The 17,107-nt window shown below is 35.3% G+C and overlaps 1 protein-coding gene across 6 annotated transcripts in view; it reads left to right on the top strand.

Moving 5' to 3' along the window:
- Positions 1–17,107, top strand: part of LOC118203248 (very long chain fatty acid elongase AAEL008004-like) — a 138,950-nt gene that overhangs the window by 60,943 nt on the left and 60,900 nt on the right. For 3 of the 6 annotated variants that reach the window (XM_085824347.1, XM_085824348.1, XM_085824346.1), the window contains exon 2: positions 10,710–10,769. The exons of the other annotated variants lie outside the window; for them this stretch is intronic. The gene's annotated coding sequence lies outside the window, so the exon portion shown is untranslated. The remainder of the gene's footprint in view (positions 1–10,709; positions 10,770–17,107) is intronic. 6 annotated transcript variants of the gene reach the window in all.

The following is a 17,107-nucleotide window of genomic DNA, read 5'->3' on the forward strand; positions in this document are numbered from 1 at the left end:
GATACAACACATGTGAGATTTATTAGAAATATTTGAAAGCGATGAAGATTGCATTTCGGAAACTGAAGATGAAACTAAGAATGTTTTCTACAATGTTTTGGTTTCGAAAAAGATAAAACATTAATTCCTGATGTTCCTAAAAAAGGAAAAACTGTTCTTATGCTTTCAATATTATATAACGATCATACTATAGATGATACTATTGGAGAAAATAAAACGTCAGGAATTATATGTTTTAATAATATGACTAAAGGAGCAGTGGATATGGGGGATGAAATGTCAGCCAATTATTCAATTGCCAGAATAACAAGAAGGTGGTCAATGGTAATTTTCTTTCCTGCACTGAATGTTGCTGTAATAAATGCTTGAATTATATTACATTCAACTGCTTATCCACCAACCAGAAACAGAAGTCTGTTTTTGAAGGACTTAGCATTACAATTAATGAAAAAAAGTATTGAACAAATATCAGAGATTAATACTTTTACGTACTGCATGCAAAATAAAAGCAGAAGTTTCGACGAAGAATTGAAACGAATACATGAAATTCGAAACAACTAAGTATGAAAGATATGTTAAATTTTTTACCCTCGCGCCAAGGACAGAAGAACGTGAATGCAATGTTTAAAATGTGAAAACATTCTGTGACAAGAACACATGAATGTATTTCGTTCAAAGTGTGAAGAAATAAAATAAGAATGGTGTATTAGAGATGCAATGAAACTTAGAGGCATGATGTTTATTATTTTCATTTATCTTAATTTTAACTCTAAGTTTATTTCGGAAATTAATTTTTTGAAACCCAATTATTATTCACTTATTTATAATACACGAGAACAAAAAAAAAAAAAAAAAAAAAAAAAACAGTTTTAAAACTAAATAATACTATTTTCATTGTATTTTAAATATTGGGGTATGTGATACCCCACGCGCCCACTCTAGTAACTTTTCTTGGTGCGACTTCCGCCGGGTTAACTTCATTAACATCATTCGTTGGTTATGGTAGATCGCAAGTAAAAGAAATGAAGAATGGCACAGAAGTGTTGGTTCTCAGCTGAAACAACTTAATAAAATGCAGATAAAGATTTACTACCTTAACTGTTTTTTATTGAACTGAAAATAATACTACTATATTAACATCTTTTAGTATAGGCGGTCAGCGTAACTCTGATTCAAAATCCGGTTACGACCACGTGCAGTGCTGATAAGGACCACGTGTTTCTGAGACTCCTTTGCCAATGCTTTATTTTTCGTCTTTTTCCCCTTTTTAGGAATTTCGTTCTCCTGATGAGGAGGGACCTTAAGCTGCTCTGGATATTGATTGAGTGTTTTAATATACGTACGCTAAATACAAGGTTGTTATTGCGATTTTGATTATCACATCTTTCGTTTATCAGTTCTAGTCGTAAAACTGATTTTTACTTCCTTGTACGAAGTGAAGAAAGTGTTGTAATCCCGAATAATTCCGAGTACCATATTTCAACTAAAATACCCATTTTGACCGCTATCGAATGTAATTTAGATATTATTTTTGCGTGACATCTATACGTACGGCTATGAGGGCTATTTTTTCCAAAGCGGATTATAAAATGGATTCAGAAGTTACTTTTAAGTGACGTATGTATTTCAGTTTAGCAGTTTTTTTTTTTTTTCAAGTTTTTAACTTTTTTGCGCAGCGAAAATTTTGTTTTCCTCTCCGTCGGCCAAAATTCTTTTTTTTTTTCCCCTGTACAAATTCAAATTTTAATTGTAACTTTTTTAACTGTTTTTAACTCCTTTTGATGTGTTAGGTTTTTCTGCATTTTATAATTTTTAGTTTTGAATTTTTGTGTATTTTTGCCTTGCTGTAAAGTGATAACTAAATTGATTGAATGAAAAATGTATTTCTAATGAAATTCCAAGAAATAAGCTTAAATGAAGTGCAGGGAAATGTATGTATAATTTTATAAGCCGTACATGTCAGGTGGTATCCACATCAGATTAAAAAAAAAATTGTATTCTGAAAGGAAATCCAATATAAAACCTTTTGCCAAAACATATAATACAATAATATGCAAAGTAAATATTTATGTGTATTAAAATATTTGTGGGTTACTTTTAAATTAATTACTAGCATGCTATTGCCGTTAAAGGAGCATTAACTAGATGGCGATCAATGAGTAATAATGTTTCAGTTAGAGAACTTTTGAAATAATTAGTGATTAATAGTGTTGTTGTTATTACTCTGACTCATCTCACTTGTCTGACAGCTACATCAGAACAAGCCAACGAAATTAATCGTACCTAGAACGTCAAAATTTTTACTGTAGCGACAGGCTCAAGAGCAACGGCAACGATAAGGCTCAAGAGAATATTTGCTCCGTACAGGTGATAGTACGACTTTGCTCAATTCAGTCCCCAAATTTAATGGAGAGCATCCTCGGGGACAGTTCCGAAGATCTTTCATATTTCTTTCCCTGCCATCAGCCCTTCGAGAGGACTTTCTGCTTGCTACATATTTAGCGTGTCCCCATGTCGCACAGACATTATACATTTACAAACATCCATGCCAGCTCTGGGATTTAAATCCAGGCCCTTTCGTACGACACTCAGCGTTGCTAACTAGTATCCCGGTTACGCGGCTCAGTAATATATTAATGATAGATTGTTCAACTACGCGTAGAAGTTATGGATGCTTCCCGATCTGAAAATTGTGGCAGCTGACTGCTGTATCACGGTGCCAAAAAGATGGCCCATTTGTCCCTATATGATCATAGCTTATAAAATCTGCATCTTTCTTTCTTTTTTTCTTTCCACCGAGAGCGAGGCAGCCGGTCCACTGGGTAGTTCAGCATATCGGCCAGGTAGCCCCGCTGACGGAAATAACTTGATCAACATAACACACTTATAAATACATATTGTGCTCAAGACGACTGCTGGGGGCAGTGCAAACAAATGCTGGACGAGACGATAGTGCAGTGATGGAAGAAGGGTGCATTGCTGGTGAGAAGAACAATTTCAGTTACATATTTACAGAGTTATGGGTAGGTGGTTACAAAAGACATCCACAAAGTGAGCAACAGGGAATTAAGAAAAAGGAAAAGGGAATTTAAAAAATGCAATACATAATTTTCAGTTTAAGGGCTGGTTTAGGGCCTCCTGAAAGACCTGGTGCCGCAATGGCTAAAACGCGTCGAGCAGCAGCAGCACAGAACCGGTGGATTTTTGGCTGGCCCGCTCCGGGAACTTAAGCCCACTACAGGTCCACTCCCCCTTTGGGCACGTCGTGAAGGTTCAACCTCCACTATTACTCTCCAGGAGAGCAGCGCACCACCTGGGGACAGGCTCCAGGCAGCACCGGTCATCTAATGCTCCTACCAGTCGCTTGGGCGAGCCCGTCGCAGCGGGACATTACCCAGCGACCCCGGGGGAGACCCCTGGGTTACTAGAACCACGCCGCGCTAGGACGTGCCAGACTCCGGGGCCGGCCAATAAGTGACCTTTCCCAGAGCCTTCAGAACCACCAAGTTCATAAATTTTATACCCCCGTGGCCGAGACTGCCTAGGTACAGATCCTAGCCAGTAGTTTCGCAAAGTTCTCTACGTCGACCCCCGGGGGTGAGCACAGAACCGGTGTTCGATCCCTCGGTTGGGCAAAGTTGACTCAGCCTTTCATTCCTTGAGAGGGTCGATGAAATGTGTACCAAGTTCGCCTGGGGACTACTCGGGGCTTATGCGACAAGCTGGTCACTTGTCCAAGGTATATTCATGCACCCGGAGCCCACGATAAAGAAAGCAGATATCAGGGAGCTCACTTAGGTCTGTTGCGCCATTTAGCTTTTAGATCTTCCTACGTCAAAAACAAACGCTTATTTAAAAAGCAATTTTTGAAATGCTTGGGCCGTCTTTGTAACTAAAATCTAAATCAAATAAATATATAGTTATACCACTTGCTAAAATTACTTTATTTCAAAAAGTAAACTTTTTCAGAATCTCAGTACTCGTTTCCTGATAAAAGTGACCGAAGTATAATATACTTGGGTTACCTAACTGTCCATCAGTTTATAAACTACTCCATTGTACTTGATCCGTACAAAGAATATCTTCAAAAATCACTGAAGCGGGCAAAAATATTTAGCTATCTTAAAAGCTATTTTGCATCTGTGTGAAAACTACCGTGAAGACAATTTACAACATGAATAGGAAGAAAGGACAAACGTTTCGTTTTGTATTACTGTTATTTTCATTGTCCTCTCCGGTGGCCGTAAATATATTTAACCTACTTCTTTCGCCTTAGTTGTAAAACTATTAATAGATACAGCAATATGTTTTCTATACCATGTGTGAAATATGATTTTATTACCGTTTTCAAAGCTAGCTAAATATAATTAATGTGTTTCCAAAAGCCGTCCAATCGGAACAGTAGTTGACAGCCACACCGAAGGGTCCAGATTCAAGTCCCGGAGAGGGCATGGATGTTTGTAAATGAATAATGCCTGTGCGGCATGGGGGCACTCTAAATATCTGGCGAGCCGAAAGTCCTTTCGAGAGGTTGCTGGTAGAGAAAAAAGTGAAGAGGTCCTGGGACCCGATCTACCGGGAATGCTTTCTAAAACTGTATGTATACAGAGGCTGTTCACACATTTTTTAGACTATGTATATTGTATTCACAAAATTAAGTTACAAAAAATTCTTGTGTTTTCAATGTTCTATTTGACATCCCTTATTCTGAACTATCTTTCGACACCGCAATTTACAGGATAATAATGCCTTTTGAAGTAGCAGAAGAGGTATTCTATCCCATTCCTCCCGAACAGCTTTCCAGAGTCCTGTTAGGGTTTTGGGACAACGTCTGGATAATGCAGTTTTTAAAAGTCCGAAAACACATAAATCCATAGGTGACACATCGGGATATTTAGTAGGGATATCAGTGAAGGGTATGGCCTTCATACCAGATTTTTGTTCCATTTCTTTGGAAATTTACAGTGGATTTTGATGTGTGACTGCTAGCTTTGTCCTGATGGAGTCTCACAGATGGATGGCACTGTGGGTAAAGCGATGGTATTTCATTCAGAAGAATTGGCAATAAAATATGTTCCTGAGAGTATTTGGAGTTAATCTTGACATTTTGTGCAATCTCTTTATTTTTAATTTACCATTATAAGAAAAACCAGCAACAATCATGAATCCCTTTGAAAAACTTTTCTTTGAACCATGTACTTAAATTTTTTCGCCCCTTTTATGATAATAAATGGCTCTTTTTTTGTTACAATCATTTAAATACACCCATGCTTCATCTATTGTGACAATTGTTTTCCATTTTTCTTTGGATAAGTGTTTCTCATATAGAATGTGTGTCCTGCTTTGAGCGATATGCTTTGGAAGAAGACGATGCACATTGAGTTTTTTCGCTTTCTTAAGATTTCAATCAACGTTTATCATTTTGTTTACAGTGGACACCGAGCATTTTAATGATTTTGCAACTGTCCTTTGACTAGGGGGATTTTCGTTTAACATTAAACAACGTACCTTTGCAATAGTCGAAGATATCCGTTTTTTCCTCGGATACTTGTTTGAAATTTTTGTCCCACTTGAGGTTCCAATTTGACGTTTTTTTTCTTCTCTTGTTGATGATATTACCTATCGACGCTTTAAATATCACAAAACCATGACTCTCATGTCGTTTTCGGATAACGGAGTATGCATATTTCTCTTCGAAAAGAGCGTAAATGTAGCCTTCGAACCACTGCTTTGTTAAATTCGCCATTTTGAATAAAAACAAAAGTTTCAAGCCACAGACGATAATTTTGACTTTTAAAAACATAGTACAATTGCAATTACGTCTTTTGCAGCAAACGAGTTTTTATTACCGCTTACCATAATCGTCTAAAAAATGAGCGAACAGCCTCTGTATGTGGCATTATAACCTTTTGAAGAATTGTTAAAAATGCCATTCTGCCTGCTAGCTGTAACCACGGATAGTAGATATTAGATGGCAACTGCCAACATGATAATTACACCGACAGACTCGTTAAGTCCTAGGGTCGTTGGTCATATTGGTAGTGTTTCCGGGGGGGGGGTGCTTCCTATCAAAATTGGGGCGGAACTGAGCTAAAGTTGGGCTGTCACCTACACGGTGTTCAAAGCTCTTGTCAGCGACAGTTGGATTTGATTCCTTTCTCGATGAATGTCGTGGGCGTATGCTGACCATTATCAGACAGGTGAGGTTGGTAACAACAGCAAGAATACGTTTCTAAGAGAAAAATTAATGTTAGCTTTACTATTTTAAGTATCCTTAATTAATATAGTGATTTTGTTTAGCATGTGGTGTGTTGACAATTTCAAAATATGAAATTAAGTCTTTTAAACTAATTAATAAGCTTGAAATTTCAGGTATATTAAACACGATTTTTAACTTTTGTATATTGTTTTAAGTAAGTGTTGCGTGTTTCTAATCTTTCCAAGAGAGTTCAATCTTTTTTTTTTTTTTCTCTCTGTCTTATAATAACTTCCTTTGAGGTAAATATATGTGTAAGGCCCGATTTACTGAACTAGAGGCCCGGGTGAAAACTCTGCATAGCTTCCTCCTTTTCCACATCTTTTAAATATTATAAATATCATTGGGGCAAATTACATAAAGTATATCGTGAAGTAGCTATGGTTTAACATTGTTTGAGTAAAAATTACATTTCATCCCTCTGTGTATTTTGTTTTGATTGGATGCTGCGCAAAAAGGCAATTTATTAATTTTAGAATCGTGTATCTTTCCTGGGAAAAGAAACTGGGGTAACACAGAACTAGAAAATTTCCTATTCTTACTGATTTTATTAAGGTTGTTAATTTATTAAATTACAAAGCTAGATATGAGATTTCAATTTTGAATATGAAAAAAAGGAACTTAATTGTTTTTCTGTTTCTAATTTCGTAGTCTTAAAAACCTAAAATTTAAAAAAAAAAATAGAAAGAATGATAAAAGAATCAAAACTTTAGAGGCCGATCTGAAAGTGGAGATCCGCCGCATAAATCAAATGTAAATGAGGCTGTGTATATAAGACAGGTACCATGGGTCAACTGGTAATGCCTTCTCACACTAACGCTTAAAAAAAAGAGAGAAAGGGTAAAGAGAGGAAGAAACTGCAAGTTTTATAAGAATTTACAAAGAAGGGTTGAGGAATTGGGAAACTGAAGCTTTCCAAATGATCTAAAGTGTGCCTATTTTATGGTACATCGTGCAATTCCGCCATACGCCCCGCATCCAGTATTTATTAAAAGTAATGGTTTAGGACATAAAGAGATAACAATACAATTTGAAATTCACAAATTAAACTGGACATCTGTTTTGGTGGAACATGAATAAGAGATAAATATAATTAGTATACATCATCAGTATATAAGGCTAACCCTTGAAGACATTATCAAGAGTAACTCTTGTAGGAGATTACTTCAGCTTCTCCTGAGTAAAATTTGCTTCCATAACTCAGTCCACTTGTCCCAGAAAGAAATCTGTTGCATTCTTACCTCTTGTTGCTGGCCATGATTGCCTTTTAAAACACCTGCATAGAATGAACATTATCCCAACCTTTATTTGTAAACTGTGCAACCTGCATGAGGAAACGAATGCCTCACATGAGTCGTTGCTTCACGTCATGATGGATCGCTCTGAAATAGATATTGGGAGGCGAGACAAAAAAATAGATTTACAGATTACATTACGGATTATTTTTTTAGTTTTCTTGTTCTCTTCATCTGTGCTTGTTCTGTCTACGACTTTCGTTGTAATCTGCCATTCGAAATAAAAAAAAAGTACTAGACAGTAACTGCGCGTCAGAACTTATCGATAGTCGGACAGATTGTTTATTGCAACGATAACAGATTGTTATTGCAGATTGCTATGCTTATTGCAACCTTATTCATATGCTTATAATTATTTCTTTCCTAAATGCATTCTAAAATATCCTGATGTGTATACAACATCACTTCCATGTACGGAATATTAAATTATACGCATTTTCCATGCAATTCATTTAAACTTATTTCTTCGATTCCCATTCAAGTAATTCAGTTCTCACTTCGCGGCAAGTTAAAAATACATAAAAACTCAAAATATTTTCATTAAAAATTGAAAGATATAGAAAAACATAAAACACAATACAGTTAAAACCATTCAGAGAACAATTTTAACAATTAAAATTACGGTTCCTACGCAAAAAAAAAAAAAAAAAAAAAAAAAAAAAAATCAGTAAGCAGGCAAGAAGGCAGATTTTTCGGTGCACAAAACTGAAAGTTTCCTATTGGTCCCATTTTGGCAAAAAGACGCTAAAGGTGCAGAAAGAATTTATTCACTAGTCTGATAAGTTTCAAATGTAAACAAATATGGCTGCTATGATAAAACATTAGAATCAGCCGCACTTAAACAACTTTTAAATTGTTGATAATTCTACAATTATAACATGCAGATTAGCTAAAAGCACAAAAACCTCAACCGGAGCATAAGCACAACATAATTCAATTATTTTTAAAGCACAAAATGCACAATTTACCAACATATAAGAATAAAAAAATGAGCTCACGGAGCCGAGTCACAGAATGGATATAAATATACTTTTGGTGCGGCCGATTGCAACCAAAAAAGTAGATGCACAACTACATGTTATACAAAATTTCAATATTTTGAGGATACTGGTTTTTGAGTTATGCTAGGTACATACATACATACGTACGTACAGACTTCACGAAAAACTCTTTTTTAAATCCATTTTAAATCAGTTTTATAATTCGTTTTGGGAAAAACAAAGTCATTTATTCTGTCCTCACGTACAGATGTCACGCCAAAATATCGTTAAATTGCATTCGATAGCGGTCAAAATGGCTATTTTCGTTGAAAAGTGATACCTAACATTTATCGTGATTACAATCCTTCCTTTACTTCGTACAAGGAAGTAAGAAGACTGTTGAAATATTGTTTTGTTTGTGTATAGTGTGCCTGCTAAAATATTCTAAAAACGATATTCAGTCTAAATCTCCATTTCTGAAAATGCTTAAAAATGTTGCATTGTTTAGTCGTTTTCTGGACTTCAGGTCCAGAGAAGTTGTTCTAGTGGTGTCAAGTACAGTAAGACCCCGCTTAACGCGGGGGATACGTTCCATCAAAGTAGAGCGTAATGCGAAACAGCGCTAAACGAGGCTATCTTTACATGTAAATATTGGGGTTAGGGGAAGATGGCTAGGAAATTGGCTAGGTATTAAATTTAAAAAGTATGTTTTTTTAATAAAAATAAAACCAAAAATTTATTTCTTAAAGCCCAAATTAATACCACATTATTATTTCTTGCAAAAATAAAAACAAAATATAAATAACAAAACGAATATTCTTAAAAAAAAACAAATAAAATTCTAAGTCAGTCATATTTAGTTAGCCTTCCGCGTTTTCAGTGTTCTGCCTTTTTGTGACAAAAGCATCTAATGTTGTTTGCCTTTTACTTTTGCGTTGTTCTCTTAAAAGTTCTTCATAAACGGATAGAGCATCTCTAACACCACGCCTTACTTTTGAGCTCCTGTCAAAATTCGGATCATTTTCAATGAATTGATCCATTATTTCAGTTATGGTAGACAAACTCCTTTTTACAAACGCCATCGAAAGTTCTTTTTGCGCTTCTTCTGAATCACTGCTGTCAACATTTTTGTTTTCTTCTTGTTCAGTTAATTCCTTGAGCTCATCATTAGAAAGACTAGCCGCTGCTTCTTGAATTAGTTCTTCGACATCTTCCACATTTACCCCTTCAAAATATGTCTGTACAATACCGCACAAACAAGAAATACAAGTACACTCTTTCGGATATGTATTTGAAACCTATCGCTGCATAATATTTCGGGGAATCCCCGTATGCTGCGAGCGATTTCGTGGAATCCCCGGGTTGAAATAAAAGAGCGCTAAACCGAAACAGCGCTAAACGAAACAGCGTTAAGCGGGGTCTTACTGTACTGTTAAATATTGATTATTTTTAATTAGGCCATTTTATCAATACGGAATATGTATCGTCAAAAATGCGCAGTTGCAAATCTCAGTCGGAAGTACGCGCGAAAATTTAACCATGATTTCAGAAGAAACCGCTGTCGCAAATCCACTAAAATTCTTTATTAGACACAGATACACCAAGAAACAGACACTTGTTCTAAATGGCGATCTAACGATGCCGAAAGCAGGGTTCTTTTTACAAGTATTTTGAAATTGTCTCAAAAGCTCTCGATCTGGTCCAGTTGTCAATCGTCTGATAATTTCCTTATTGTGTCAGAAGCAGACAAGTAAAATGGCTACTTCATCAAATGGAATATTAAAATTAATAAATAAAATAAGAGTAATACACGCACCGTAATAACTAGGTCGGCGAGACAGATATGGCTCGCTAGTTGCCATTTCAGCTTCTTCTGAAGTCCATAATTCCTCGCGTATACGTTACGCACGAAGAAGTCGACGAAGAAAATTCGCGAAGCCAGCCGGGAAGAACAAGCAAGAGAAAAGAACTTTAAACTTACGGATGGGAGAATTAACATTTACGAAAGATAAAAGAAGCATCTTTTTAAATCCGGTGGTTAAGTTATCAAAAAATACAAGCGTATTGAAAATGATTAATGATGTTTTGTTTTGTACTCATGTTTGATACATTACTTGTTGTTTTGTACCTATGATGTTACATCTTACACTTTGTTTTTTTCTCTTGTTTTTGTCTTAGTTTGATGGATATTGGAGATAAATAAGGAGTCTGATCGATATCATTTACAAGCTTCATAAGGTGCTGAACAGTTGACATTCCATTCCTATCTGAAGTTAAATCTCATGAAATTAATGAATAATAGATTAACGCAAAAAGTCTTTATACAAAAGAATTCTTGTATTGTAAACAGTCAACTGCGCATTTTATTTAATAATAAAATGTGTGAGGAGAATACTAAACAACAGAATAATTGAAATAATAATGTACTATTTGAATAGGTATCAATTTGTTTTCTTTTTGACAATTGAAATAAATTTAGTTAGTTTCCGTATTAAATTAATAAGCGTTAAGAGAACATTCTTACAGTAATGTTTTTAATGAAAACCTGAAGAATTAAATTCTTAAACTTTAAATCTTTCTCATAATACGAGTATAAAATCATTACTTAAAGTTAGCTTTTGTATTATAACATTTCTAATATTGACGTTTAAGGCTTTTATACACAATAGTTCAGCTTTCAGTTTTATTGCTTTTAGAGAATGGTTTTGCTTTTAACTATAAACCAAAATCTAAATATACGCACATGTTTATAAAGTAAGAAACCCGAATTTACTTTAATCTCAAATCTGGTTTTGAATTTTAAAGTAAACGGAATTTACAATGATCAAACGTGTTCAAGATCTACAGCAAACACTCTTCAGTGATTGTTGATCTTTCACACATCAGAGCTTTTAAAGTTCTTTAATCAGTAGCTAAAAGGATACATCAAACACTAAAACAGTTGTTGATCTCAGTTTGTTATACCAAGGAACGCCAACGAGCTGTCCTTTCTCGTCCACTAAAGGATCGGTACTAAACGTACATGACATAAAACTTCAGATACCGCTCTTTTCAATGAGCGCCACCCCACCCTTCTCGGAATAAATGTCGCCAGATGGCGCGCGTTTCAAATAAGGAAGTTTCCCTGTCCCACCCTGTATTATAGAAATGTATTCTACAACATTTTAGGAAGAAAGAAAATCTGGTGTGGACACCAAATGAGTCTTTTGTACGGCCTATTAAACCGCCGGAAGTCGCACCAAGAAAAGTTACTAGAGTGGGCGCGTGGGGTATCACATACCGACATACCCCAATATTTAAAATACAAGAAAAATAGTATTATTTAGTTTTAAAACTGTTTTTTTTTTTTTTTTTTTTTTTTTTTTTTTTTTTTGTTCTCGTGTATTATAAATAAGTGAATAATAATTGGGTTTCAAAAAATTAATTTCCAAAATAATTTTACAGTTAAAATTAAGATAAATGAAAATAATAAAAAAATAAACATCATGCCTCTAAGTTTCATTGCATCTCTAATACACCATGCTTATTTTATTTCTTCATACTTTCATTCATACTGGGCACAGAATGTTTTCACATTTTAGACATTGCTTTCACGTTCTTCTGTCCTTGGCGCGAGGGCCAAAAATTTATCACATCTTTCATACTTAGTTGTTTCGAATTTCATGTATTCGTTTTAATTCTTCGTCGAAACGTCTACTTTTGTTTTGCATGCAGTACGTCAATTTCTTGGAAAAGTATTAATCTCTGATCTTTGTTCAATACTTTTTTTCATTAATTTCATTAATGCTAAGTCCTTCAAAAACAGACTTCTGTTTCTGGTTGGTGGATTAGCAGTTAAATGTTATATAATTCAAGCATTTATTACAGCAACATTCAGTGCAGGAAAGAAAATTACCATTGGCCACCTCCTTGGTATTCTGGCAATTGAATAATTGGTTGACATTTCATCCCCCATATCCACTGCTCCTTTAGGCATATTATTAAAACGTATAATTCCTGACGCTTTATTTTCTCCAATAGTATCATCTACAGTATGATCGTTATATAATATTGAAAGCTTAAGAACAGTTTTTCCTTTTTTAGGAACATCAGGAATTAATTTTATCTTTTTCAAAACCAAAACATTGTAGAAAATATTCTTCGTTTCATCTTCAGTTTCCGAAACGCAATCTCCATCGCTTTCAAATATTTCTAATAAATCTCACATGCGTTGCATCTCCAGTTCATAGGGACTCATTCTTTTTACCATAATGCGGTTAGAAATTTTTAAAAATTTAATGTCAAGTACTTTAAAATCACTTGCGAGTAGAAATATTTATTGTTACACTCTATAAATAAATTTCTGAACTAAATATTCGGTCAGAAAAACACTTACACGGACAGGCGCGTGAGGTGTGTCATACCCCAGTTCCAACAAAATACCGATAAATCTTTTTCTGAAACACACAGGCAAAGAAAAAGCGGTTCTGAAAGTCAACCACAACTAGAAACTCAGCTACTGAAAGCAGCACAGAATTTCAGTTTCACAAGTTAGGAATATTCCACTTTTATATAGGGTTGGAGTATGATACACCCCACGCGCTTTCCCGCAGGTTAAATTATACACATTTTTTCTGTACGTCATTTAAACTTATTTCCTCCAATTATTATAACATGATTAACCGATTTCTGAAAAGAAATTGAAAATAGTATAAAAAATTGCATAGATTGAAGGTAAATATCTCGACCAACTTTTGTCGCATGGGATTCAAACTTCTTATGATTTCATCTATTCATAACGAGTGTAAAACTTTCCCCAAGTAATAGGAACAGGAATATGTTTGGTATTGCCGATTCCTATGAATATAAGAGGTGCAGATCTAGATGTTATAACAGTCCCATACACAAAATTTTTATGCTTGATCGATCGATATTTTATGTCGGTCTTTTAGGCGAGACCAAACACATACCTTCCGTACAAACTTTGACATTGATACCAAAAACAAATTAAATCTTTATTCATACACCAATCAGTTACAGCTTGCTTACCCTTTCGCACTAAATCCTGAAAAGAATTGAGTATATATGTTACCGTGAAAGACCGAAATTGGAGAATGTCGACTTTCACCGGAGAATATCAACATTCACCAAATACGTCGGTGAAAGATCGAATATTGTACTACATTCTTGTATATTCGGACCCTCACCGGTGTATGTCGACAATCACAGATATGCTCTGGTGAAAGTCGAAAAGAGAGGTCATAAAGTGCCATAATAGTTTAAGTTGTTGCAATAAATAAGATTTCAATCACATAATTAAGTTTTTTATGACTGTTATTTTATTTTCTCATTTAGAACGTACTGTATAATGAAGTAAGTTTTTAACTTCTATTATTTTCCTTTCTCATTTTGAATGTATTGTGTGTTTTAGGTTCTCACGTTCTTAAGTTCTTATTTCAAGTTTCAAGTGCGTTTATTCGCGACTGAATTACGGATAAGAAAATATGATATTGTTATATGTTCAACATTCTCCATTAATACATGGTGAATGTCGACATTGACCGGTGTAAATCAGAAATAAGAGTATTTGGAAAATATTTCGGACATTCACCAAAAGACTATGTGAATGTTGACATTCACCGGTGAAATTCGACATTCTCCAGATTTCAGTGCTTTAACGTAACATATATAGTACCAAGCATACTTCTTCTTGGAAGTGATGGGACAGCCAGCTAACGAAAACTAAAATTCGAATAATTCAAAATGCAGTCAAAATTTAAAAGCGGTTTGAAGAATGTGATACACGTACTACAAATCACATAGCCCTCCATCACTAAACTAAGAAGTTCCAGTTTAACGCCAAATCAAAGAACACACTTTTCTGTATTAGAATCTAAAAGATGTCTATATGCCTAAGGGGGAGGATTGTACGGTTTCCCTTATTTTGCATAACAAATTTATTTTAAGTTTGATACCTTTACTGAACTTCTCAACTTCCCTTCATATTTTCTCGCCAGGATATAAATTTAAAGTTAAGTGAAGTGCGTATTTAAACGGGTGAATCTCTGAGTTTATTCAGAGTGTGTTTTTGCTAGCCAGCTCACGTTTCGTTGTTTCGCTGTTACGCTAGTAAGCCCCTTGGCCATTTCTGATTTTCATCCCACCTGTTAGGTTTTTGTGAGCCAACTTGTTAGGCTTAACTCCAGCACTACTTATTTGAGATTTTTGACTTGAATTATATCCTACGGAGACATTGTAACGCTCGAAGATCGTGCCTTTCTGTTTATCTATTTGAATTTAATAAAGGGTTACTTTTACCCTTTTTTAGTGCTGGTAGTTATTCACATCCGTGCGAGAATTCGCCAGGTTCATTGTAGGATCTAATTTAGTTTATGTGGAAAACAGCGAACGACACAACAGGCTGCCTTCAAGGAAAATTTTCAATTGAAAACTGTCTTTTATTCAAGCCACACTTGTATAGACCACGAAAAATCCATTAAATTATTCGTTGGAATTCTAACATAGGTCGAAGTTTTTATAGTTCTTATATATTACCAACTGAGGAGGGGAGGACGTTCATTTTTAAAATAATTTGCGTAAAGTTTCCGTTTCATTGCTTAAAACCAGTCGATAGAAATAGTTATTTTCATATGATTCAGTACTAGTTGACTTTGTATCCGGTTATGCGTTTTTGCTTTATTAAATAAAGGATCGGAAAGAAAACGTATCTTCTACATGAAGTTTTGTTTGAGTTGTGTTGCTCTAGTTTCTGAATAGCTTATAAGGTATTTCTCCCGCCTTCTTAGCGTGCCTTCGTGGTCCGCATGTTGGGCGCCTATTCCAGAGGTCCGCGACTCGATTCCCGGAGAAGGCATTGCTCATTTTTCACTTCTCTTGCTTCCAAATAACATAATAGCTCTACAGTGGCGCCCGAACTAAAAGGGCGGTGGATGATGATTCTCCACAACCAGGATTTGGCGATTGGGTCCCCTAAAACCCCAGTCGCCCTTTAAAAGGGGGATATATAAGATATTTCTCCCGCCTTTTTAACGTGCCTTCGTGGTGTAGTGGTCTGCATGCTGACCGCGTATTCGAGAGATCCATAGTTCGATTCCCGGCGAAGGCTTTACTCATTTTTTCACAGCTTCTGCTTTCAAAAAAATCTTAATGTCTCTACAAGCTATTTAAGAAATTTAACCTAAACTTAGTAATGCTATTTTCACGCAATGCATTCATCATTGTCATATTTTCAGGCATGTCATATTTTCAGGCATTGCATTGTATCTGTAAATGTAACTCAAACAAAGGTGCTGCAGAATTTGCTGAGTTTTCTTTCAGTGCAAACAATCTAAAAGCTTAACCTTCAGACTGTTCAAACAAAAATTGAATAATGTTCATGCATGTGAAAAATCGCAAGTGCTATAGCGACATCTTCCGCATTCGTACAAAAGAAAGAGAATTATGTAAAAAAGAGCTTTCAACACCCCGAGTTTTATTACTTAACAACTATATGCACGAGAAAGTTATATGAGTTACAAAATGGGTATTTAATTACATACACCTACATAATTTTACTTGATGAATAAAGTAAAAGTTAAGAAATTTAAATACTGCTCGTACGCTCGTCTGGAAGAGAGTAAAACAGTTCAAATAAGCGGCAGTGTTTGCTTATTAAAACGAGAAAGCATATGTTTACTTGCGTTAACTAATGTTCTTTACACACAAACCTGATTTGTGCGCAACACAATTAAAAAAACAGTTTTTTTTTTTTTTTTTTTTTTTTGTTCTGATGAAGCAGGGTTTCAAGCAGCTCTATTAAACAAAAAAGAACACGAAAGGGAAAAGTGTGTTTTGTTTCTTTGACAAAAATACCGTTGGACAAAACTACATAAATACTTGCAATGAGCCGTTCTTTTGTTCTTCGGGAAAAATGAATTTCACAGAATTATTGTTATTAATATTCTCGATCACGGGTCAGTAATTTGACTGGATCATTTCAATTTATGATTCGACCTTATTTCGAATATTGTCTTTATGTAAACGGTGCTTGATGGAGTTCAAAAGCTTGTTTAATATCAGAAAAATAATTTCGGTACTTTTTCTTTCTTTAGAGCTCAATTATTCTCAAATTCTCAACACGGTCGCTTGCAGTACGGATTCCATTCTTTCAACGACTGATGCATTTTTCTTAGCACTAACAATATCTTTTCTGTCGAGTAACTTCTGAACCACCTTGAAGCTAAGTTTACATCTATTATTGATAGTTCCAATAATATACCAAGCTCGATTTTCTGAATCACCTGATAAGAAACTAGGAAAAAGGATAGGCTTAGAATCAGACTAATTTCCCTGGGTTTTAATGTTGTTGTTATTGACTAATTCTCACTTGCCTGATCTATAGTCAGCCCTAGCCCACGGAATTACTCGTGGCAAGGAGCTCAAGATACGCATGCGTTGGCAACAGCCTTGAGTAGCTTACAGGTGACAGTCAGTTTAGTACAGTTCTGCCCCCCCCCAATTCTGATGGAGAGCACCCAGCGGGATCGGTTCCGAGGGTCTCCCACTTCTCTACTCCTACCACTAACCTCTCGAGAGGA

This window comes from Stegodyphus dumicola, chromosome 9 (assembly GCF_044657685.1).
Source record: "Stegodyphus dumicola isolate Sdum_Otavi_A_Nest chromosome 9, ASM4465768v1".
Taxonomy (NCBI): Eukaryota; Metazoa; Arthropoda; class Arachnida; order Araneae; family Eresidae; genus Stegodyphus; species Stegodyphus dumicola.